Source organism: Rhipicephalus sanguineus, chromosome 9 (assembly GCF_013339695.2).
Source record: "Rhipicephalus sanguineus isolate Rsan-2018 chromosome 9, BIME_Rsan_1.4, whole genome shotgun sequence".
In the NCBI taxonomy this organism is placed as follows: domain Eukaryota; kingdom Metazoa; phylum Arthropoda; class Arachnida; order Ixodida; family Ixodidae; genus Rhipicephalus; species Rhipicephalus sanguineus.
In genome coordinates this window covers 48,397,653-48,424,432 of record NC_051184.2, presented here as the reverse complement: position 1 = coordinate 48,424,432, position 26,780 = coordinate 48,397,653, and positions in this window count along the sequence as shown.

The following is a 26,780-nucleotide window of genomic DNA, read 5'->3' as shown; positions in this document are numbered from 1 at the left end:
CAACTCGGCAACTGTAGGCGGTGGACTCCGATCCAACCGGCAAAGAGTTCCTGTTTCACACCTCGCATTAGATGGCCAAGCTTTTAGATGCGAATGCTTCTTTTGCTCGGAGGTATGTCCCGCGGCGTGCTAGTCCGAACTCAAACTACGCATGCGCAACTCTCCTCCTTCCCTAACTCCAACAGCTGCGCGTTACTCTCCCCACTTCTCTACCAGCACCTGCTTGCGCTTCTCCTGCGTTCTCGCTTCTGCTCTCGTGGCGCATACGCTACTTTCCTCCTCTAGTCTCCTCTCCTCCAAGCGGTAGAGCGCTGCGCGCGTTCAGTCCAGCGCTTGCTTCGGTTGACTCCTCTGAAATGCGGGCTCGACATGCCGAAATTCTTTCCTGCGCAGCGCCGCGATGAGCGCCAGTGCATGCGCGTCCCCTCCCCCTCCGTCTCCTCTCCTTCGCTGCTCCCCTCTCGCGCGCCCGTAGAACCGCGTTCCCTGCTCGCCCTGTGAGAATTACCGGCTAGGCTAGAGGGAAGACACGACGCGCGTAGTGTTCCTCTTCGCGTTCCACGACGCGAGATCGGTAGCATGCCCGAGGCCGGTAGCATGCCCAACGAACGCCAACGGAACGCGATCGTGCAAGTGCTCCGGCTTCGCATCGCCCGATGGTCCCATTTAGCGGGAGATGGTGTAAGTTTTTTGTCCTCGCTCATGTTCGGATCTGCTCGGCCAAAGAGACGGGACATGTCCTCTACATACATGGCCACAGTTTCATTATTCCGCGGTTTCTTGCTTGGAGAGCGGCTTCGGCCCTCTCCCTTCGATTAGTACTCGGGTAGGTGGCAAGCAGCTCCCGTCGGAAGTCATCCCAGGGCATTCGCCATCGCGACGCGCTCAATGCATTCGAGCCAGTCCTCTGGGTCTTCGTATGCGTCACCGTGGAAAGGTTCAGGAGTCATTGGCGGAACCATTATAATTTGTGCTGGCGTTACCTGAGCAGTTGTTTCGGTAGCGTCTTCGCTGACAGCTGCTGCTGTTCTTGTACACTACAAAGGTGAAAACTCGGGGACCTCACCGCGAAGGCGACGACTGCTCGACTGCTACGCTGGTGAACAGGAGTGAGCTCGTCGGGTCCAAGTATTTTTTTGCTGCGGGCTGCTTTCTCCAACTTCAGAAGAGCTTGAGTCGATACCCCGCACCTCCACGAGATTTGTCACGCAAAGTTCAAGAAGCACACCTCAAATTATAGCTTAAACTGGGCCAACTTGTGCCCTATAAACAAACAAGTCAGAGAAAAATGCCTATGTATACACTGTAACAACGCCTTTCTCTTATTCACCAGAGTTCGGCACGTCTTCATTTCTTGTCCCGTGCAGTTCGCACGCGCCTGAGTTGTGAGCGGTGATCCTGGCGTGCTTCATCGACGATTTGTTTTCTCTGTTTCGCACGCACGCCGTAGACAACGTGGAGGGCGCAGCAAGTGCTCGTGGGCGTGATTTGAATGTATCTTGCGTCAATATTCGGAGGACCAAAGACACAGTATGTTCAACAAGTTATAAAGACCTAAACGTGGATAATAACCTTATGAATGAAAAGTATGATTTAAAATGGGACAATGTGTTAAAAATCAAGTTCATGTCCCTATTTATACTGCAATCGAGTTTTGACTTTGACGTTTGTTTTCGGGGGGGCACAGTTTAGAGCTTATTTATTGTTTGTAACTTGTGTATGTCATTTTCGCGGGTTTAGTCATTCGCAATCACTGGCAAAGCCTTCCACAGTGTTCACGTCAAAGGTGCGGAAATATGGACACAATTTACCAGCGTGCTGGCTGCTGTGCTTGGGTGTTCATGCTCCGTCCGGCACTCAAGCATTGAAGGCCTACCCTTCGGCTTCCCTTTTGAATTTGCTAGGGAGCGAGGGTTCTGACGGCAAGGCACAAAATCACACTTGTTCTGGCGTTAGCGCAGCGTAAGCAGAGGCCAATAATGGCGTTCTTTCTCCTTCCATCGGCTTGCTGCTGACCTGTGCTAAGTAGGTTTTGGAAATTCATGGCGCAAGTTGGGTCACCCACTGCGTGGTTGTCTTAGAGCTTTGAATGGGTCATCATCATCTTCATCATCATCGTCATCATCATCAGCCTGCGTACGCCCATTGCAGGGCAAAGGCCTCTCCCATGTTCCGCCAATCAACCCGGTCCTGTGCTTTCTGCTGCCACGTTGTACCTACAAACTTCTTAATCTCATCTACCCACCTAATTTTCCGTCTCCCCCTCCCGCGTTTGCCATCTCTTGGTATCCAGTCCGGTACCCTTAATGACCACCGGTTTTCCTGCCGACGTGCTACGTGCCCAGCCCATATCCATTTCTTCTTCTTGATTTCAACTATGATATCCTTAGCTCCCGTTTGTTCCCTGACGCACTCTGCTCTCTTCCTGTCTCTTAAGGTTACACCTATCATTTTCCTTTCATCGCTCGCTGCGTCGTCCTCAATTTATGTTGAACCCTCTTTGTAAGTCTCCAGGTTTCTGCTCCGTAGGTAAGTACCGGTAAGATGCAGCTGTTATATACCTTCCTCTTGAAGGATAGTGGTAGACTAACATTCACGATTTGATCATGCTTGCCGAATGAGCCCCATCCCATCCTTATTCTTCTAGTTTTTCACTCTGATGGTACGGCTCCGCGGTTACTACCTGTCCTAAGTAGACGTACTCCTTTACAACTTTCAGTGCCTCGCCACCTATCGCAAAGCGCTGTTCTCTGCCAAGATTGTTCCACGTTACTTTAGTTTTATGCATATTAATTTTCAGACCTACTCTTCTACTTTCCGTTTTAACGGGTATTCTCGATCTATCTGAAAAATATGTCTGCATGCAAGATTGAATGATTTCTCTATGAGATACTTACGCCATTGTAGTTACTTATACTAATTCCTTCCTGAAGCAGAAAAACAAAAGATTTTAATAAAACATGATTCTTATAACTTTCAAAATAGTCAAACACAAAATGACCTAAAAGTCAAAAGAAAACTAGATCATAAATTAAGACTTGAATAGCAACAGTAGTATGTTCCTCTGTTATAAAATACTTCGCTTTGACATGCCCAAACCATTGCATGATTATAAAGGAGGTCGTAGCACGAGACTATGGGAAATATATTGATCACCTCGGGTTCACTAATGTAAACCTTGATCAAAGACATCGGCGTCTTTGGATTTCCGCACCATCGGAGTGCGGCCACCGTTGTCGCAAAAAAGAACCCACCATAGCCGCGAAACAATTTCGGTGGTTGTGTACTTGTACTTATGTCTCTATAAAGTGTAAAAACGCCATAGTTACGTTGTTAAAAAAAGAAAGCCTTCCTGTTGAGTAACGGAAGTACAGGGTAGGTTGATTAGATGCTCTCCAGTAAGGAGATGCCATAGCGGTTGTAAAAACGCTCCTGAGATAGTAACTACATGCATTCACTATTTCGTAGCTTTTTAAAGATTGTGCTAAGAAATATTATAATGAAAGATATTCAGACGAGATAAAGGCGCAGTAATATTCAGTTCCCATTTTTATGAACAAAGCAAAAAAACAAAGACCACTTACGCTCCAAAGCTGCTTTTTGGCTTCCCAGTAGCAGTCTGGCTGTCACCGAGAGAGTGAAAATATGCAGTATCTCAGAGGAGCGCATTAGTATGCACAAACGTTTTATTTCAAGATATAATGAGCAAATTGAGTATTTAACTTCAAATGATTAGTCCAGTGCACCTTCACTACAATTAATTTTCGGGCATGAAAATTACAATGAGGGAAAAGGTGCAATGCATCTGTCAAAAATGTAATCGGCCCTATAATGATTCACATATTTCTTGAGTAGCTTGCGAAAGTGACATGTTAAGTAGTGGAGGGCTTGTACAGAGTACTGCGAGCACATTCTCAGAGTGGAAGGTTTCAATGATGCTTAGATGAACGGGATATATATATATATATATATATATATATATATATATATATATATATATATATATATATATATATATATATATATATGTGTGTGTGTGTGTGTGTGTGTGTGTGTGTGTGTGTGTGTGTGTGTGTGTGTGTGTGTGTGTGTGTGTGTGTGTGTGGTTTTGGAGATTATGGCGAACATGAAATCCTGGGATCATTACTATGTCGGTAAAGCTTTAGGGGACAGGCAAGCTTTTTTGGTTTTCGGGTTCTTACACAAATTGTCGACGCTATATACGACTTTTTTTCTATCACATGTTCAATTACATAAGTGGTATGTTAAATCACTGTGAAGCTGCAGCTGTATCCATTTACGTCGGCAAAGTCTCTTTGCTTATAGACATATCAGAATCCAAGAACAAAAATTAAAACTTACGTCGTTTTCGTAGTCGGTAGTATCAAAAATCTAAAATAGAAGAATATTTAAAACTTCTATTAACAAATGAGTAACACTGCAGGTAGCCGTATTACATAGACCGGGTGTTACATTTGTAACGTGTTAGTGTGTACGCTATGTTGAATTTATTTGAAAGATCGATTAAGTTGGTTTGTTTGTTTATGAGGTATAGCATCCCAAAGTGACTCAGCCTATGACAGTGGTGGGATTGACCGTGAGCTCGTCTTATTGTTAAGCCCAACGTAATAAAACCAACAGACAATGAAACTAAGGCAGGTATGAGTTCAATGTTTTTTGCTTTTAACTGTAGCATAGTAATTACAACATAAATGGAAATGAATTGAAGTGGATGAAAAATCAACTTGCAGCAGGTAGGGACCGAACCGAAACTTTCGGATAACCCGTCCGATGCTCTACCAATTCATGTACAGCGGCGGTCGCATTCTCATCCACTTTATTGGGTATTAATGTTTTTATGTAATCCTGGGGGCGTTTGTCGGCGACGCTGGCAGCTATGACAGCGAATGTAAAACACTCTCTTCTTGCCAGATGACGTCACGTGGCACATGATCTCATTACGAGTGAGAAGCTAACCGATAAACCCATGCATACTACCTAAGGCATCAAATCAAGTCTGCCGTAACGAGATTCTGGCTATGAATCAACGAAAGAGAGGAGGATGAATCGGGGGCTCGTTTCATTGTTAGACACAAACAAATGCCCATACCAGGTGGTAGAGCATTGCGCTCTCCGTGCAGCGTGGGTCTTGATAAGAACACAGCACAGAGTGTATAGCATGGTACGGACTCAAGGACAGACATCATGCTACAGGCTAGCGTGGTACAGTCTATTGTGTAGTTTGCGCGCAGCATTACTACTGCTTGCTCTGTTACCAGAGGGTTGTGTAGTGATTGTAAATAATATATTACCTCTAACACGGGAAATTAACGTTGAAGTATGTGTGTGCGGTTTGATAGTGCTCGCTTGAGAAGCAATCGCTCGTAGCGATTACCTCTCGTCCTTGTCGCGGCTCGTGGTGTTAAAGAGCTCGCGCGCAGGCACGTGCTTCCTTGTTGCCGTGTAAGAACCCGTCGCCTCGAATACATACCGAGTTTACATATGGTGGGTAATTGGTGCGATACACTGTGAACGCGACGTGAAGCCTTTGAAATTTTGCTACAGGAAGTAATTTTTATGCCTCGTTGAGAAGGAGTGCTGGTAATAAGATGGTCCGTACATTGTATTCCTGACTGACTGTCATTCATGAACCTGCTAGCAAAGCAGCTGGAGAAAATTCATGAACACCAATTTCCGCTCTATGCAGATGGCATCACTCTAGCGGGCAGCAAAGGCTCATTGGGAAAGAAAGAGCAAATCTTGCAAGAAGCAATCAACACAATACAGGAATTACCGAATGGAATGGCACGACATGTGCGCCAGATAAATTAGACTTTATCCACCTCCATGAGAGAACTTATTGAAACAAACCAGCCATTCAACTAAGTATTTGGGATGAAATTCTGCCGGAGAGACAGACGATGAGAAGCTTAAGCTTCTGGTTGCAAAGCAACACAAGATCAAGTTACCCAACTGAAATCCCTAAATCTACAATGAAGAATATTGCTTTTTGGATCCATAGGAGAGCAAGGAAGGGGAAAGGGCTAAACGGAAAAGAAACCCTGCGCTTTCTTGAAGTTTCATCTTTAGTAGAGTCGCATATGAACCACCATATCAGGAGCTCACACCAACGGAAGTCAAAGAGATCGACCTATTCATATGGCGAGCGTTCAAAACGACCCTAGGTACACCGCTAAATGCATCAAATGAAAGCTGTAGAAGCGCTTGGTTTGTAGAACATTCCCGTAGAGCTTGTGGCAGCAACGCTTCCTTCGCAGAAGGAACGTCTATATGCTTCACAAAGGTAGGCAGAGAAACCCTGATTCTCTTGGGATACCGCACTAGAGCACAATACTGCAGAAAGAACGTTGCTACTATGGCGATAGGGGAAGCAAAACAACATATAATTGTCTCTGCTACATTCTGCTGAGCACGAAAAAACCGCGAGGCAAGAAGACAAGCTGCAGCTCGACAACTTCAAAAACTCAGTAAGATAAAAAGTTGGGCGAGTTGGTGTTGGTTCATGATAAGCAGAAGGGCGCGGTAATACGGTACACTAGGAAGAAGATGGACACGGGACGTCCCGCGTCGTCCCGTGTCCATCTTCTTCCTTGTGTGCCGTATTATCGCGCCCTTCTGTTTATCATGAACTTCAAAAACATTTCGGCCAATGTCAAGAGGGGATGTATACCGAGGCCGCCAAATCAAGCCAGGGCTGCGGCGTAGTAGCAGTACAACCACTGCATCATAACGTTAAAAGTGTCGCATCGCCATTTAAAGCGACCTCCACAGCAGCAGCGGCAGCACCGCTTACTGTGCTAGCCATAAGAACCAAAGTGGCAGAAAATACCGCCGCGCTATTCCTGGCTGATTCGCAGGAGACATGTAGAACGTTTCTGCGTGGCGGACTGCCGAATGTCGCCTCGAGAATACTCGGTGACAAGCTCAAACAAGAGCATGCCGTAATCTCGTGTCCAGGCCACGAGGATATCTCGGATAATTAGCTGGCACACACTTTAGCTCGTGATTTGACCAACCGAGCGAAAAACGATGGCAATAAACAATACGAACCTTACAGTGCTCGCGATATACTAGAGCATCAACCAAAGACAAGACAGTGGTATGTCCCGCCGCATAAATCACTTAATGTAATGGCACGTAAAACCCCGGATTATTACGACTCAGCAGCATAACATAGCTAACTGCCATTGAGCTCTACTGCCATTGAGATCAACGGTAGGTAATAGGTCCGTTTAACACAGTTGCACCAATTTCTAACTTCATCGCGTATTGAAGCGACCCGCTATTATGTTGGTGGGTGTGTCCATGCGTATACACTCTCGCATTGTTGTCTTTTACTGTTTCTTCAGTACGTACAAATAATAGACTTGTTCGGGAACGCATGGATGTTTTGTGTAACGTATCATTTTCTTTTGCAGCTGTCTTTATGAAAAACTTTAGGGTGAAACACGGAACTACTCAAGCTGGCTTCCGATTCCAGCTCTCCCCCCTCCCCGCTGGATCACATTCATGTAAAAGGAAACTATTCTCAATAATATTACAATATTGCGATAGCACCTATATGGACACTCGGTGCAGTTGTGCCATCACCGTTGCCGTCATGTCTCGCATATATATTATATATATATATATATATATATATATATATATATATATATATATATGTGTGTGTGTGTGTGTGTGTGTGTGTGTGTGTGTGCGCGCGAGGAACAACGAAAAAAATCACAATAAATAAATTCAGAAGCCGTAGACCGGGGATTCGAACCAGCGACCCCTCGCTCTGCAGAGCGCCGCGTTAGAATACCCTACCACGCGCCATGCCATTCATGTGCCGGCATAATAACGGCGAGCTATTTATATACACAATTTACCGCTGCCGGTACACACACCTCAGAGGAGCTTCAGCGTGTTCCCTGTCACGCAACGCTCGTACATTTTCTTTCAATTTGAAAAGTGCCCCCTTCTGTATCCACTTGCTATTTGCAACGGAAAAAAATTAACGCCGGCCATATCTTGCTTTACTTTAAAAGAAAAAAGAAATATCTAAAAGCATCGGGTTCTGCATAGTTGACACTTGCAGCGCACTTCTCAAATACAAAGACGCAGCAACTGTGACATTTGTTAGTTCCAGCTTGTCCTGTGTATACCTGTCCGTTCTTTTCGAGCGTCCTTCTTTGTGCTTCAGCGGCGCGCTGCAAGTTTGGAGCTGCTTGTCGTTCTTGGTATGACATTCCAATTTCTTCCTATCGCATTCATCGCTTCGCCATTGCGGCGAAACTGTGACTTTTATTATTATTATTATTATTATTATTATTATTATTATTATTATTATTATTATTATTATTATTATTATTATTATTATTATTATTATTATTATTATTATTACTCTTGTTATTATTACTATTGTGGATTTTTTGCAATAAGACGGCGCGCACATGCTGCGGTCATTTGTTTTCGATGTGCTCATACACGGCCTGAAAGGCCATACAAATGGTGCGAGCAGTTGTTTAAGTAGTACAGTGACAAAAATAAGCCGTGTTAGACCACAGCTGTTTGGCTTCGGCAATGATAAGCTTTCGTTCCTGTTCGTTTGGCACAATAGTAACCCGGTCACTTCTCGGATCCCGCATTAACTCGGATCTCGAGCAAGGACACTTACCGGTTGATATACATGAAGTTTCGTAGTCGCGCTTGAATCTGTGAGTATTGTACACGCAGATAATACGGCCACGTACCTAATATATTCGACTTGTTTTAAACTATTGCATATGAAAGTATAAAACATTTCAATGCATATTATAAAAAAAGTTGCACGTACCTCAGCGCTCGCATTTGCATCAAATGTTTCATCCAATTCCTAAAACAAAAGTCAGTTTCCATTTGGACATGATAATGTTTTCAACACAAATATCTTAAATTGTGAACTATATACAAAGAACTGCTGAACGTGCCTAAAATATTTCAGATTTATCTCAATCAGTCACGAATCGTGAAAGTTTTTGAAGCACTTCACGTCGGTAAGCAAGGTAAAATGGGGACATCTTTAAGTCTGACTGAAAAAAAATGCTTGAGAATTTCATATATGGGATTGAATTATATCAGATTCCATCTTTCCTTTTTGTATTAGTGGTGGATTACGGGCTGTTAGGCATCTCGATTAAGTGTCTTGCTTTCGTTCTGTAATGCTTTTTTCGGGCCTACGGATGGAGGACTGCTGTAGGTCACGTATTAATTTTCCCGGATTACATTGTTGCGGTGTTTCATTTATCACCATGGTAAGAGGATGGAAGAAAAGGAGGACGACGTGTTCTGGTGGACTATTTTTCTCTGTTCATAGTCTTGATTTGAAATCTGTAATTATTTATTTTAGAAAGCCCAAACGATAGTGTGACCGTTTGCTCTTTCACATTTTCATTTATCCGATGATTCATTTTTTATCAAAATTGCCAGATTTGTATAGTTCCACAGGTCTTTACCTTAAGCATCCTGCCACCTGGTTCTTGGCCTTTCCCCCTTTGTGGGTGAGCGCCATCAGCAACAGGTCATCATAATCATCATCAACAACAACCGCCATATTGACTGTTGGACTATTTTCTACTGCAGATATCTAGTAAAGATATTTGCAACATTTTGATGGACCTGCTGGTGTACATCGCAAGACGAAACTCCGGTGCTGACGTGTCCTGGTCAGCCACGCAATGTAACTAGAAGGAAATTCTGAACCTTCTGCTTCGACCGCTAAGCTAAATGTTTCTACAGTTCGATGCGAACATTAACAAAGGTTTGGCACATGCCAAAATTTCACATTCAACACTACATACAAGGCAAGGACGGCTCCACTGCCTGCGTGGCATGCGGTGGCTACGCGGATAACGCTTACGTTTTGTGGTATTGTCCGGGAGGTTGTGCAGTCATGGGCGAGAGCCTTAAACACATACCTACCAATCTACCAATCTAAGATCTGCGACCCTGGAGGAGTGGCTGGCGGACTCTTCTCCAGACATCATGAAGGCACTACTCGGACATTGGAAACTTTTAGGCTTGTCTGATGGCTAAGCCTTGCCTTTTTTTTATAGTGGACCCGGACTGGCGTGCGCCTAGTTTTAATAAAGTTGTTCTGTCTCTTCACTGTCAATCATTCCACGTTGATTGCGGAGGAAGAAATAAGATTGTTGCGCTTGTTGCGCCATCTCAAGCAGTAAAATTATGATAAAAAAATAATGACGCGTGTTCTACTGCATTCGCGAGGTACGTGAACACGTTTTTCGTACGAGGGTTCTCCGAGAAGTTAACTAGGTAGCAGCTTCGCCATATGCCACGTTATAGTTTCCCTGAAGAATGCATCAAGCAAACTCTATTGTAAAGATGAACATTCTTGGGGAAATTGTTACCGAAAATAAAAAAACAACACCCACAACGAAACCGTAGCGGCGGGCGCTATTGCCTTTCTCCAAAATCTCACCTATGGGTGAAGAACACTGCACATTAATGAATGCGTTTTTATACAATATAATGTGACCATTGATGCTCGCGAGCCATCCAGAATATATGTCATCATTCACGTGGCGCATGCAATCAGATTACCAACATTACTTTGTCACGGTGCCGATGATAACGTTATAAAAAGATCCATTAGATCAAGGCTCGTCTTCAGTTTAGCTACAATATGCCACGAAGTTTTGAGTCGTCTAAAACAGCATGTGCGCTGTAACATATGTGCGCTGTAATTATGCTACTTTAGTATACATAACACATAATGCTCATTTAAGGACCTTGAGCTTCCCCTTTGATGCAAGACGTGTTCTTGACTGGGTGAATACAAAATCCCAGTACTAGTTTTACATCTCTAGTATTTATTGTCAGACAGTTATTTATACAAACAGGACGAATTGTTTTCCTGCACAGAATCAAAAACCAATTCAAAAATTTTCAGCTGATATATTATCTCTATAAAATACCTTTTATAAAATGACTCACAAAATGTCATTCAATCAAAGAATTTTCGCTTTAATTGCACACAGTCATAATTTTCTCGAACGTAACCGACAATTAACTAATAACACCTGTGTATAGCGATTCAAATCCAGCGCAAATCTTTCCTATGTTTCAAATATTTATTACACCAACCTAGACACTTTGGAAAACTTGACAAGTTACCCCAGGATTTGAATATACCAAGAAGCTCACCATAACGAGCTTTTTGTTGACCTCTTTGTATTGTTGTTTGAAGCACTGGCTCTTGTTTTTAAATAATATCCAGGAATCATTTGTCATAGGCCCGTTATAATAGCTCTTGGCAATGTTACCACCCATACCTAAATAGAAAAAATGAAAATGTGATAATTTTTGCATAAATATGATTATTTTGTGGTGTATACACAGAATTGAAGACCACTACGCCAGTGAACATCAAACCAAGTTCAATCATCAGATAACCAATCTGATAACATAAATATAGCAAACATATAATAATAGTTGTAGCCGATTACTTAACTACGGTAGGGCCAATGGAATAGAACATTAACACCTTGATTAGGAGCTGGAGGGAACGGTCAGGGAGACATTTACGTTCTTTTAGCACACGTGAATTTTTAGACTAGGCCTGCTTCAAAACAGTATGCATAGGACACAGCACAGAAATGAACAATACGATTATGAAATCATTTCATGAAATGAAAAACAGTAGTAACAGGGAAAAATGGGGAGTGGTGTTCACGAGTGTTCTCAGTCCTACGTTTTAGGGCCTTTAACTTAATAAGGAAATAATGGAATGATATTCATGGCGATATCGTCATATAGAAGGTGACCTTAGGAGCATTGGAGAATTTCAGAAACGGACAGCCAGATGCTCAAAAATTGGCTAAGCACATGGGCAGTTAAGAGACAAATAAAATACGATTAGTAGAACACCTCGAGCAACAGCATCGACGTACTTCTATGATGAGAGCTATTTTTGTAGATAAGAGTTCCGAGACAACAGTTTGAACGTGGCCTTGAAAGGGGCCCTCCAACACATTTGAAGCACCTATTTTTTGTTTGTGTTTTGCGTAGACCGATGGCTGGGGATAATTTTAGCATAGGTCTAAGCACCGATATTAAATTATTTAGTATTTTAATCATGCAATAATGTCACCACATCGCTGCCGACCGCATCTGCGCATAGTGGCGCTCGCCAGTACTAGGTGGGCGGAAATGACGAAGATTGGCGCAGCCTATCAGAGGACGAATGTAATGTTAGAAGCAATCGTGGCGTAGCATCAAAATTTGGATTATTAGTGAGTTTACTTTTTCTTTTCCGAGCTTTTCATTGGTCTTCAAACAGACCCCATAGCAAAAAGGAAGATCACTACAGCCACCACCACAAAGCGGCTTCCATCTCGCCTGTGTATCCAGCCAGCTGCATCAACGTCCGGGGGTGGGCTTCCAGGCGGCTACAGCGATGCCATATGGTGGTCTTCAACACCTCTCGCTGGTGTCGAATGCGAGTCCGAGGAATTTGATTGCTTCCTTGGAGTGTCGTTGTAAGGAACGACGCGCAAAGCCTCGCTTCGAAGCAAAAGCGCCTTTTTTTTTCTTTCTTTTTCACGGTGCCCCCGTCCATGCGCTCTTCCCTAGCGGAAAAGTCGCGAAACCTCTCATCATCTCGGAGGCTTTGCTTCTGGCAATACCGGTTGTCCCGGCCCCTACCAAACCCCTACCAAAACGGCAGAGGGCAGCACAGGAAAATGAAAGAGGCGGATTCTGTCAAGTCTGGGAAGCTCATTTCTACCAGCCTCACCCAGCTGTCCAACCGTGCATACAAAACGGCGTGGTGAGGCACCACGTTGCTTGTTGCTATAGCAACAGCGTCATCAATACATTCGACTGAACAGGCAACAATGGTCTGCGAACTTCCCCTACGTAAGAGCTTTCAACCCATTTCATTGGAGCTCCATCCGACGTCACAGCAGAAAGTGAAATGTGGCCACGTGACCCCGCAAAAATTGAGTTGAGGGTAGGCATTTTAGGGGCGAAGCTCCTTAAGGCGGCACCCGTTCGTCCCTCGTAGTAGTAGTCGTAGTGCGTAACCAGTCTTACGCTTTGACCTCCAAGGTGGTGCCGGTGGGAGATTTTTCCTGTGCGTTGTTGAACAATAAAAAATTCGCAGCGTGCGCGTTAACTAAAAGCCGAATTCTTCTGTCTCTCATTCCCCATTAGCAGCCATTGGCATGTTCCAGTAGGAAACGTTAGTAGAAGTAGAAGTGTAAGTGTTAGCTAAAAGCCGACTTCTTCTGTCTCTCATTCCCATTAGCAGCCATTGTTTACCTCCAAGATAGTGCCTGGTGAGATTTCTCCTGTGCGTGATTAAACAATAAAAATTTTCTTCAAAACGCCGTTTATTGATGAAATAAACCAACGAAAGACGCCAGATGTTTTGTAAAAGCAAAACGAAAGAACGCCGGATGTTTCTAAAGCAAAACGAAAAGACGCCAGCTGCTTAACGAAAGACGCCAGATGTTTTCTAAAGCAATGGTTTTCTAAACAATGAAAATTCACAGCGTACATGTAAAATTAAAGTGAGCTGCAAGTCGTCATAACTCATCAAACCTTTAGTATAAACGCGCCCGATCTCACGTCGGTGATGATGTACTGGGCAGAATTCACGGAAGATTCACGGTTTACCGATGAACCTCCGCAGCTTCGCCCACTCATCATCATTCACTCCGTGGATATGCTGTGATTTTTTTCCCTTGTATTTTGAATTTTCTAAATTGAATAACTTCGCACTGCGTGCCGCTATCGCTGCCGTTCTTGCTGCACTAGTTTGTCCGTACTTCAGTCTACGTAATCCACGAGTAAAAAATGGGGAGTTGAAGAGTGTTAGAGGGCTACTTTAAGGACGGATATGAGCCTTAAAAGGCAGAACTTCTCCCTCCAAACCTCTACGTACGCAATTTTCTCTGGGCATTCTATGCGATATGCCGGTGTTTATATGTTGGATATGAAACTAAGCGACTCTGTCGAACTTAGTAGAGCTTTGCTGTTTGGGTAAACAGCGAATAAATTATTTGGAGCACGAGAGTGTGATTAAGCTCCCACAAAACGAGGAAAGAAGCTTGTTGAAAGAAAATGTCAAATTAAAGGAAATTTTAATTTTAAAAATTTGAGTTTCACAGCAAATAACGCAACGTTTAATTCATAACATTTTATGTAAAAACGGCATAGATTCTCAAGAATGTTCTAAGAGGCTTATAGAAGAGAAAAAGAGTGAGGGACAGAACAAATTTGTCTTTAAAAAACGAACACCTGTCCGGTTACACATAAAGAAGCAAGGCCTAGTAGGCCTAGTTATCAGGCAGGCCAAGAAATTTCAGGTGTGCGTTTCTTTGGGCAAGTTGGTTGTTCATGTAGAAATAGATAGTTGTAGAGCAGAAAAAACGTGGACAGAAGAGAATACTCGACAGACGAAGCGCTGGATGCCACGCAGCCAACGCTTCGTCTGTAAAGTCTACTTTTCTATCCGCATTTTTTCTGCGCTGCAAACATCTCGAGAAGTTTCAGATGTTCGAGTAGTGCCTTCATGATGTCTGGAGAGGAGTCCGCGAGCCACTCCTTCAAAGTCGCAGGTCTTCGTTTAATAGGTTTGTGTCCTCCCGCCCGTGGCTGTACAGCCACCAGAGATAAGACGTGGACAGATTTCAGGCATGACGTGTATGGTTCTTCTCTTGTTGTGTGCTTTGCGCACGCTACCAGTGTCCTTTTTCTCTCACCTTGCATATATTTGTCATTGTTTCATCAGATAAGCAGTTGTTAGTTCGCGGTCATGTTGTGTGTTACGTGTGTGTTCTTTTTTGTGAGTCTTCGTGTTCCAACAGCGCCTCACAAATGTCAAATATGCACAAACAACTAACTCCTTCACTGGTCCTTCTAGTAACGAGAGTAGACTCGTGATTATAACCAGGTGAGGACAGATCTGCCGAGTGCGGTTTATAGGCACTGTGGTTCAGAGGCGACGGAGGCGTTTGATCCGGTTGGCAGCCTGGCTCCAAAGCGCGCGTGATGAGGATCCAGGTGGTAACACAAAGCGTGTACACTGCTTAAGCACGTCGGATTACCCCTGTGATAATCGGATGGCTACTGCCCCTGTATTGCCTTCCGGAGCGGTTGTGACCATTTCACGAAAAACTGTCTATCGGTAGTTACAACTTTTAAACGAAAATGAATCTTTGATAGCAATTGAGAATGTTCTGTTAATGGGCTGCCATTGACAACACCATCCGAAAAATGAATAGGCGTCCTTTTTACCTCCTATTTTGTATGGGTGCAGCAGCTCATGAGCAATTACTGTGCCGATGCCACCATAGTTCATTGATCTGAAACAGGAAAGAAAACGGGGTTTTGTAATCAGCTTGGAAAGTGATAGTATTGTTCTGCATTAAAATCGAAGTATTAGTTACCTCATTAACAATTGTTTCACGGCTGTCATGTGGTGGTTTCGTACGTTGCACACACTTAGACATGGATGGAGCAAGCATGATAACAAAAGTGATAACTATCAACAAATGTTTGAGACGCTGATGCGAAAGTAAAATAATCGGGTCTATACATGGTTTTTAAAAGAGTAGCTGTTTAAGGCGGACGTTTAAACGTGTGGAGCGTTCGCGCTTTCGACTGCAGGGTATGTGCCACAGAAATTGAGCAAGCGCCAGAGCTCACCGCCGGTTCAATAAAAGTTAAGCGAATAGCGCAGTCAACACTGGAACCCCAATAGAAGTTAACCCGGCATAACGCCTGTATCATAAGAGTGTATTTGTAGTGTTTATTGTTTCTTTCTTTAAAATTAGGTAGCCAGCACTGCATATGCCTACATAGGGTCTTTTTCAATATGTGACGTGGCTGTATGGTAGAATACCTGCGTGCCACGCAGAATGCTTGGTTCGATTCATGATTCTGATACGGAAAAGCATCAAAAAATGTTGGGCAGCCCGATCACAGCAATTACGGAGAAACTCATGCAGCTGAGAGTGCAAAACGCTACCCTCGAGCTGATTGAAGCACAAATGTCTGCACAGCTTGGTTATGAGGCTTTAAGGCTCTCGGGCTGGCCGGCGTCTTCTGGAGGTAGCGGGTCTTCGACCTAGCTCCAGCGATGAGGAGATGGTACAACTTCATTTTAAGGTCATAGCAACCTACGTCGTTGCTCCATTCACCAGAAACTTACATCCGCAGCACAATAAGGAAAGGCGAGTAGCGCGAGCTAAGGCATCTTTAAAAACACTTCAGGCAGTGAACCCTTTCTAGATGCCACCCAGTATGTACGCTCGGATAAATTCACAGTCTCTTGCGGTTCAAGACAATGGTGAACTTCTCTCTGCGGCTTCCTTAAGGGCCACCAGGGTCAATGTCGCGGAGCAGGTCGCCATCGCGATGCTAGATCCCAAACAATCGACTATATACACGGACTCCCGCGCGGCGTTCAGGGCCTTTTCCTCGGGCCTCGTAGCTATAGAAGCGGCAGCGATTCTAAAGAATTCAGATACAAAATATGTCCATCATATCACTTGGTTTCCAGCTTACATGGACGAGGACGTGCTGCCGGGTTGCCTGATCCCCAGTCAGGTCGCCCACTGCCGTGCGCGAGAACTCACGCACCGTGACGGGGATGACACCTCTGCGCGTTCGCAGATTATTAGGCACAGTGACTTTCTCCTTACGTTCCGTGAAATTACGACACTTTTATAGACAAATACAACTTGCTCACGCCGTGCCAATATGGATTCCGCAAAAACAAATCGACTGAACTAGCGCTTTTAGAACAAAAAGAATATATACTCTCCCAATTTGAGAACAGAGCTTTTGTAATAGGAATATTCATTGACTTCTCCAAGGGGGGGGGGGGGGGGCGTTTGACCTTGTAAATCATGAATTAATTCTAAAGAAGCTATGGTACTACGGAATTCGAGGGCAAGCTGCAGAATTAATAAAATCGTATTTATCTAATAGGAAACAAATGGTCAATATACATAACATGCACTCAGAAGTAAAACCAATTTTTTCTGGTGTCCCACAAGGAAGCATATTAGGGCCACTACTTTTCAATGTTTACCTAAACGATATCGTAAACATCAACCGAAGCGCAAGATTTATAATATATGCAGATGATACGAGCATTTTTTTCTCAGGAAGTAACATTTATGAGCTAATACAATCACGCAATACAACGATGACCACGCTAGAAAAATGGTCAAAATATAATCATATGCGTGTCAATGAAAAAAAGACAAAAGTGGTAATCTTCAGGCAGAGAAATAAAGTGGTTCCTTCGCATGATAGTATTATATATAACTCCAAAGAAATAGAAATAGTTGATCAGTTCAAGTGTCTCGGTGTTATATTTTCATCAAATATGTCATGGGCAGCCCATGAGAACCATGTTATTAAACAATTAGCCAGAATAACTAGTGCAATCGGTTCCAACAGATACATTCTTCCTAAGTCTATTAAACTGCTCCTTTATAACTGTTTATTTTATTCTTACATTTATTACTCTCAGCTAGTATGGGGCACTGCATCATCGTCCTGTCTCCAGAAAATATACATTTTGCAAAAGAAGTTTCTTCGTCATATCTTTAATGCGAACTATGGGACACCCAGCAGAGAGCTATTTCTTGAGACTGGCATAATCAAAATCTTCCATTTATACCAATACAGGCTAAGCATTCGTTTTAAAGTAGAAAAAAAACGTAATATAAATTACATCCGACATCTCGCCAATTTAGAAGAAAAGAAAACGAGTTACCCATTTAGGCAACCCGAAAGCTGGTTAGTGCCAACATTACGTATAAATACCGGGACAGAGCGCCTCCAACATACACTTCCCTCCCTTCTAAACGCGTACACGTCTGCAAACATTGACCTGTTTACCTGTACCCATAAAAAACTTCGTTCTATGTATAAGGATGTACCCCCACATATATTCTAGGTTTCGTAAAATTCAAATACGGTATCTCTCCTTCCTCTGTATCTGTATTTTTATTTGTGCTCTTATTTGATACATGATGATCTTCGAAATGTGTTATTATTGTTATTACAATTAATATTATTATTACTTTGAGGAAGCAATTGATGCTGTGTGTAGAAAGTGTAGATAACACTCTGTCTGCTCATTTTCTTGTCTGCTTTGATATGCAGTGTTTTTGTTGTTTTTTGTTTTTCCTGTTAGGTTTTCTTTTTTTTGGTAACATGAAGCTCTGTCTGTGCGACGGTTTTTGCTTTCAACTGCCTTTTCAACTGCCTTCGCTGTTGCCTCGTATTTAGGGGCTGTGGCTCTGTCAAGCTGTCTATTACAGGTTTTTCTGCAGCTCCCCTGTCCATGTATTTCTTGAGGCAGAAATAAATCATTATTATTATTACAGAGCGGAGCGGCGACGTTTTCCGCGTCCCCGACCTAAACTGAGTATAGCACAATCTTGTTGCTCAGGATGCTTCAGACGGATTGGTATACATCGACAGGTTTCCTGAGCAGGCTCCACGCGGAGGTAGGTCATCATTGCCCGGATTGCGGGAAAGAATTTTCTACTTTAGCTCATATGCTCTGGCAGCGCCCTGTGTTACCAGACTTCAGTATCAGCGATGATTGTGAGAAGGCGATCACGAGTTCAAGACAGGAAGACCAATGCAACAAGGCTCTCCAGAGAGCGCGTGAGAGCGGAGGGGCATGGCTTCTCAACTCCAATATGAGATTACCAAACAGCTAGCAGGGGGTCCTCTCTGGAACTTCATTGGCTGGCTTCTGAGAACCTTAATAAAGTTACGTGTCTGTCTGTCTGTCTGTCTGTCTGTCTGTCTGTCTGTCTGTCTGTCTGTCTGTCTGTCTGTCTGTCTGTCTGTCTGTCTGTCTGTCTGTCTGTCTGTCTGTCTGTCTGTCTGTCTGTCTGTCTGTCTGTCTGTCTGTCTGTCTGTCTGTCTGCAACCTGTCTATAACTAGCCTAAAGTGTATGCCCCACAGAATTTCTACAAGCCCCACAACTTACGCCAGTAAAAATTAGGAAGCTCTCTTTACCTAGAATGTTCGGCGATGGCTAAAGTCGTGCGCTCTCCGCGAAAGGAGGCTGCCCGTCGGGAGCGTCAATGGGAAGTGGCGCGCGAACGGCAACGACGACGTCGTTCTCATTCAGAAGCCCACGGAAGAGATGCCGAAGGCGAGCGCAAGCGGAGGACGCATGAGCCAGAGCTTCGAGTGAGAGAAGATGATGTTAGACGTGAACGGCTTGCATAGGAGCCTGAGTTTAACACGAGGCGAGACGGCGCCCGACGCCGTTAGAAATTTGAAAATTGAAGCAGCTTCTCTGACCTAACGTCGCGAAGACTGGTTAAACAGTGCAGATGGTGGCAAAACTACTACAGAGCAAAGTCAAGCAATAAAATAGCAATATTATACCACCAGCTCTGTAACTTAACCAGTCTTTGTGATATTCAGTCATAGAAGCTGCTTCAATTTTTTTCTTTATGAGCGTTGCATTTTCGCTGGCGCTGCCCGAACTAATTATCACATCAGAACTTCAGTGATACTGCCTCTTAAACACTGCCGCATCTAAGTGTTTCGCCAGGTTGAAGGATAATTCAGAGACGACCAATTTTTGTGCCAACGTATATGCTACATGTGCTTTTTTCACTCGTCAAAAAATTTCACGAAATAGGCATTGTTGAAAGAAGAAAAAAACGGGGACAGCAGCTACTCGTTTTTTGATGCGCTTGATTAGGATCCCCACCTCCCTCCCGAAAGCTTTCTGCACCCAACTTTGTTGTGCTCTGCCTCTCCGATATCGAAAGCATTGGAATCTTTCTGCACCTAGTTTTTCAGCGCCTCCGGAATCTGCCCATCTTTGACCAAGATACGATGTCATGTGATGTCGCGTGAAGTGATGTTACATCACAGTGAAGTCATGATAACTACAAATTTTCGCAACCTGTGGAGGCATGATGACGTCATGTGGTATCGACCACACGTGGTGGTGATTTTTTTTGCATCGCTCGTGTTGGAGTCGCGCCACCGACGGTCATTTATCGTGTTTGATGAGGAATCTATGGATTTCGCCTTAATATAGGGGTTCACTCCACAGAGGTTCCCAATACTCCACACAAGAGAGAAATCTGGGGCTAGGTTCTATGGGAAATTTCTTGAGTAGTGCCGGAATAGACATGGGGATGATGGTAAGTAAATACGAGCTTCGGATCTGCATCGCGTAGACTTTTGTTTGGACTCGCGATGCGTTGGTATGGAAGCATTACGCAAAGTAACATAAAGTTACGTGTCGATAAAATGTTCTTTCTTCCGGATCTAAAATTTATTGCAGAAAGCCTCCGTGACCATGAGAATGAAGTAAATCTTGAGAAAATTCAACCACCATATTGACTTCTGTTGACTTATTCTAAAGCGAGATACACTGTCTCGACGCTGCAAAAAATAGCGGCATTTTGAAGCAGACCTGATACAGCACAAGACCTTTGAAGTTTGAATATTATTTCATTATTTTCATGGTACATGTATTTATACTTTTATGGACCCAACAAATTTTCATTTGAGGCTCTCTCGCAATCTCACGAAAATATCAAATGTTCTCGCACTTCGACGGCATTTTTCATCTTAGCGTGAAGGACTTGCCGCACGTGAAGTCTTTGAATTTGCTTGCGTTTATTCCAGTTACATTGCCTAATAAAAATTCGTTTTGGAGAGTGTTGCAACGTTCACGGTTAGTGTCGATAACAAACACTAACTAACGGTTGTGGAACTGCCTGGCATTCGAATAATCTTCATGTTGCCCATTGCCCGGCATCCATACCAAAGGAAGCGTTTGATGAGTAGCTGTCTAATACAAATCGAATAGACGTGCTCAAAACAATAGTTTCTTGCCAATGCTGCTATAGTGGGATACAGCTTAAGAAGTCGGGCGAGGCACCGCCCAGACGACCGAAGCGGGGCAGCCGGTTGCCTCCGCAACCAAAGAAATCGTCCCGCTCTTGCACTCGGTAATGTGTTGCGAAGACGGGGTCGACCGGCCGTCCGGCTTATTTCGTCAGTGTGGAATGCGCGCCCATTTGTGCAGGCTTGTGTGCATCTGCCTTTGAGGAGGAAGTGCCGCGAACTGCTAAGGTTCCATTCGACTATAGGTAATTGCAGGATAGCGCAAATTTCCAAATACTTACTTGGGAAGTCCTCTTTGAAAGAATGGAGCCCCAAAAAGCGCGTAAGGAATTTCTGAAACAACCAAACAACTTCTGTAATTCTACACTAGGATTTGTAGAACATCTATATTAACTTATGTATGAAGAAGTGCGAAATAGGAAGGCTTGCTATGCGTAATAAATGAAATCTTTATGCAGAGTCCTGTAGTATGCAGTGTGCCTGTCATCCGTAGGTAAGGCATTTCTTAAATTTAGGCGACCTTAGAAATATTAAAATGCATTTCCGCCATTTCAGAAGTGTCTGTGCTTATCAATAATTTAGAAACCCGAATATGAGGATCTCAATGAAAGAGTTTTGAATAGGTAGGCTCTTGCATTTAATAAGAAGTATGAAAAGGAGTTTGATGAGTGAGACAGTCATCACGAATATTTTAGAGTGGACAGACAGGCTACTTAGAATTTCGGCATTTCATACATTTTCAGCATATAAGGTAAATAGGAAATCATGCCGCACATGACATGCATGTCATGATCATCATGTTACCGCCTTCCATTCATGTTCGGCATAATCTCATACCATACCAATATTGATACATGTAATGTTACCGTACCGGTTGCGAAAGCACCATCATGGAAATCATGCCACACATAACTTGCATGTCATGTTTTTCATGTTACCATCTGCAATTTATGTTGGACATACAGTCCAACATAAAGAGAACAATATTGGTATAAATCCAGAAAATGAAACGGCCACGGGAGCAGAAAGGTTTAGGCGGATAGATAGATAGATAGATAGATAGATAGATAGATAGATAGATAGATAGATAGATAGATAGATAGATAGATAGATAGATAGATAGATAGATAGATAGATAGATAGATAGATAGATAGATAGATAGATAGATAGATAGATAGATAGATAGATAGATAGATAGATAGATAGATAGATAGATAGATAGATAGATAGATAGATAGATAGATAGATAGATAGATAGATAGATAGATAGAAGTTTTTTCTCATTCAGTTTCTTCAAACAACCGTGGCTGGAGCGTCCCCAGCGCGTTTCCTCCAGCGCCGTGGCGTTCCGCGCATTCTTTGCCGGGCGCTGCAGTTTTAAAGCTGAAAAAGTCTAAGATCGTTCGTCTATTGGGTGTTCGGTGAAGAAGGCATGCTAAAGAAAAACTAAGCCCAGTAATAACCCTCTTTGTGATGCAACGCCGCGATTACTTTTAACGTTACATTTATCCAATCACAGGCCTGCTTTCATGTTCGTCATTTCCGCCCGCTTTAGTTCTGGCGAGCTCCGCTACGTGTTGATGCCGTCGGCAGCGATGTAGGCGCTTCAAAAAAAAAAGCGTTGGAGGGCCCCTTTAAGGTGTCGTGCAAACATGACGATAGACACGCGTCTGAAACTCCTGGAATAATACGCTTTAGTATAAACAACGAATTCAGGCATTATATTCAAGGCGTCTGCGTGCTCCGACACAACATGACGGTTCTTTCGGAGTTGTACATGAGCATTCTTTGATCCTATGGCTAGAGAGCTTCGCTCTAGAGATTCCACACGGACCATGCCGGGTCCTGGTACTCCTAGGGGAGTCGACGTAGTGCCACTTCTGATCTCGCCAGCTTTGGTAGCCGACGAGGGTGCACGATGTTGAAGGCGACTCGATTCGTTGCGCGGGACGCGCTCGCCGCCTACGCGTGACTCCCGCACTGATGACCGCGCTCTTCGCTAGTTCAACGTCAACAGGCTAAACTGCCAAAGTTCTTTCGCGTCTTACGCACCTTCACTGGCGGGGCGCTCCCCAAAAACATGCCTTGCTGCAGGTGTGAGAGACTCGGTGGCGTCGGTCTCCCAAAACCAGCTGTGGGAAGCTTCCCCTCCCGACAACAAGGCGCTCTTCCCCAGATGAAGGCACGCGTGTCACCAGACGAAGGCACGTGTGCGAAAATTCCGGACGTTTGTGACAGCAACACTACTAAAAAATTCGGCAGATCCCACGTACCGTGGGAACCGATGTTATGCGAAGCATGCGCGGGGTGGTGACTGTAGCGTAATTTTTAATGTTGAGCGAAACGTTACCGAATGACACTAGAGAAATGTGGAAGTGGTATACACACTCTCATATGCTGAAGAGTCGCATATGCATTATATGACCAGTTATTTACAGTTGCATTACGATGACAACAGCAACATGGGTGTGACCAACACCAGACGCGGTAGGCTGATATGCAATGCTTACATACTTCAATATTGGATAGCGCAAATCTGAACATCACAAAGAAGAAACACAGATGCACAGGACAGGCGTTACTCGCAACTAAGCTCCATTCAGGAAAGTTCCCCTGGATATACACGCAGGCGCACTGCACGTACGTTACAGTGACAGTTGCAGTAATGAGAGTTCCGTTACAGTTATGAATATACTTGTCCGTTATGACGGAGAATGCACTCACGTTTCACGAACCCGTGTGTATGTGTAGAAGGGGTTCTTGACAGTTCTTGAACAATGTCATCATCACTGTGATCAGTGAGCACTAGCAGCTGGAACAGACTTGTTAATCGGATCCGTTCTTGATCGCAGCTACGAGGGGTCTAAGTACAGGCAGGCAGCCAAAGAACTTTAGTGCGAAGTATAGCACAGCTGGTTGAAATCCTGGATGCCTCTTACGATGAAATGATCTACGACGCCTCCTGTCCTGAACGTGGCAGCGAGGTCTTTTGATGCCCTGTCCACATTCAAGCCGTCTTTCACGCAGTATCAAGACCAGGCGTCGTTGGGTCCTGATAAATCAATGTTGAAGTCACCGGTAATGATGAGAGGCTTGGTTCTTAGGGTAGATTTATTGTAGGAAGCATTGACCCCGGCGTTTGCGTAATCAACGTGGTCCACGTTGCGGACCACGTGAACGAGTGCAAGGTAGTTGCGTCTTCCAGGGGTGTTCTTTCAGCTTCCTCACTTTCCATGCGTCCGCCGCAGTAGTGTAGCAGTTACGGTGCTCGGCTGCTGACCCGAAGGTCGCGGGTTCGATCCCGGCCGAAGCGGTAGCATTTCGATGGAGGCAAAATGCTAGATGCCCCTGTACTGCGCGATCTCGGTGCACGTTAAAGCCCTTCGCTACGGCGTCTCTCGTAATCATATCGTGCTTTTGGGACATAAAATCCCAACAATTATTATTATTCTCACTTTCCTTGCATGTCAATGTGTGTATTCGCGTTTACGGCGTTGGTTGAGAGTCTTGAGACTTTTTGTACACCTGCGGCACACACCCGCATAACATGAACTCTGGTATGCGGGTATGTGCCACACGTGACTGAGAGAAAGGGTTTTATGACGTACGCGACAGGTATTTTGCGTTATTCATGTCATGACCAGTGAATCGTGTTCGCCATACACTGATCCCCTGCTATGCCAATTTTGGTATATTACAAGTTATGGAGACGACCAGGAGAGCGCCCCGACGTAGGCGGCTAGATAAATAGATAGATAGACAGATAAATAGAAACGCCCAAAGTGCCCGAGGTTCGCTAAGAAATGCTTCGCATTTAAAATCGGCGTTATCCGGAAATTTGGACAATTCGTGAAGCTTTGTAAAGTTACAACCAACATACACAGCATAATAACCACGACAATTAACCGGAAACTGTCAGCAGAACCTACCTTTCCAGCTCATTTGTTTAAAAATTGGGGGACCCTTAAGCTTCGCCTTTAAGAGTTGAACGCGATAGCGAAATCCGGCCCCTAGTGCGCACTTCAACCACTAAGTGCATACTTATTAATGTGTATTGTTACACACACACACGCACGCGCGCGCGCGAATTTTACAGGCTTTCGATCAAGGAGGTTTAAAACAAAATTCTGGAGTGGAAGCTCTCGAAACGCCTTGCCATTGAAAGTGAAGCCAGCTTTTGCCCACCAAAGAGTTCGCAAACATGCTCTTTTCTGGTGGTGCCTACTTAGAGATCAAATGGCTTTGATCTGTTATTGTAAATGCTACGTCAATTATAAAATAAAAGATCCTTGTTGCCGACAAAAGTAACCCGTCGAGTGCAGTATTGACGATTGATGTCCAATAAAATTTGCCATGACTTTGAAGCTTACTTACGAAAACTAGTAACACAAAGACACACTTACAGCAGTATCTGACCCATAAAAGTTACCATAATTAAACTTCTCTGGCGTGCGTGGAAAACGTTCGCTTTCCTTCGCCAAACGCTGATGGTTTATCGTGCCCCTAGAAAGATGGCGGGTGCAGCCGCCATCTTTTGGTGGGCACGGCTTCACTATTGCGCAATAATCGCCACTCCAGCAATTTTTTTAACCTCCTTGCTTTCGATCTAAAGCAAGAGTCGCATGGCCTCCAAGATATACGCCGCGCGCCGGCCCTCTCGGATGCAATGAAAAGTCGAGACATATTTCTCACAATGCCTCACAGATGGCAGCACATTATCTAGCGTTTGCTGCGTTGGCTTGATATGTTTTCCTCTAGATGGACATAGTTGTCCATTTTTAGAGCTGTTTGAAAGTTCGTGTGTGTATTTAGCGGCGATGGCTGCACTATCCCGGCGTTTTTCGACGTAGTTTGATTGCCTCGCGAATGCGCCTACCGTATGGGCTCGTTTTCGTCGTGACACCTGCCGAACAAAATGCGTCGAGACTCCTTTCACTACATGACATTTATGTAGTGTTTTTGTCCGAAGCAGCTGCAAGCAACATCGTGGCTTTGTGGTAAGACACCTGCTTGCCACGCGAACGGCCCGGGTTCGATCCTCATTGGGGCCGAAGATTTTATCGTTTATTTTATTTGCTACTTTCTCGATTTTTCGCTCACGGATGATTTTCCGCTCACAACCAACGGTGCCGACGCCGACAGCGGAATTTCTGCGACACGAGCTCTCTAACGCTACCGCGTTAATAATATTAAAGACGATAGTCTTTCTTGGGGAACTTAAACGCAGAAATTTTGGTCTGTCTTTCTGTCTTTCTGTTTGTCGGCACGTCCCTCGATTCAGCCACTCGGCCAAAGTTGAACCACTTGCCCAAGGGCCAGCCGTCTTGAACTGGTGCGGCTGTTCATACTTGTGAACGTTGTCGATCAAAAAGTAAATATCATGCATATCTGAGGTGCAACATCACTAGGTAAGTATTAGGTGGCGTGTTCCTTTAATAGAAAATGAATACATACGTAATTTTAAGGACCCTAGTTTCTTAAGCTGCGCTGAAAATACATAAGAATGGAAGCTTGAGCGAGTTGGTATGCGTTCATCTTTGTTGAAACAGCGCTCACTAGACGACGACGAAGTAAAAGAAGGCACAGGACAGGCGCTGCCTGTCGTGTGCCTTCTTTTACTTCGTCGTCGTCTAGTGAGCGCTGTTTCAACAAAGCTGAAAATGCGACTGCGCTGAAATTTGCCTTCCTCCGTGCCCTTCGCACGAGCTCATTGTTGTGTTTCGGTTTCGGTTCTGTATTGCACTGTACGAATGCGATGGGCTGGTGTTGAAAAACTTTAGTTTTGAGAAGGCCAAGAAGGTGAAAAAATATATTTAAAAAATGAAAAAGCAGCGTTGTGGGCGGCCTTCAGGC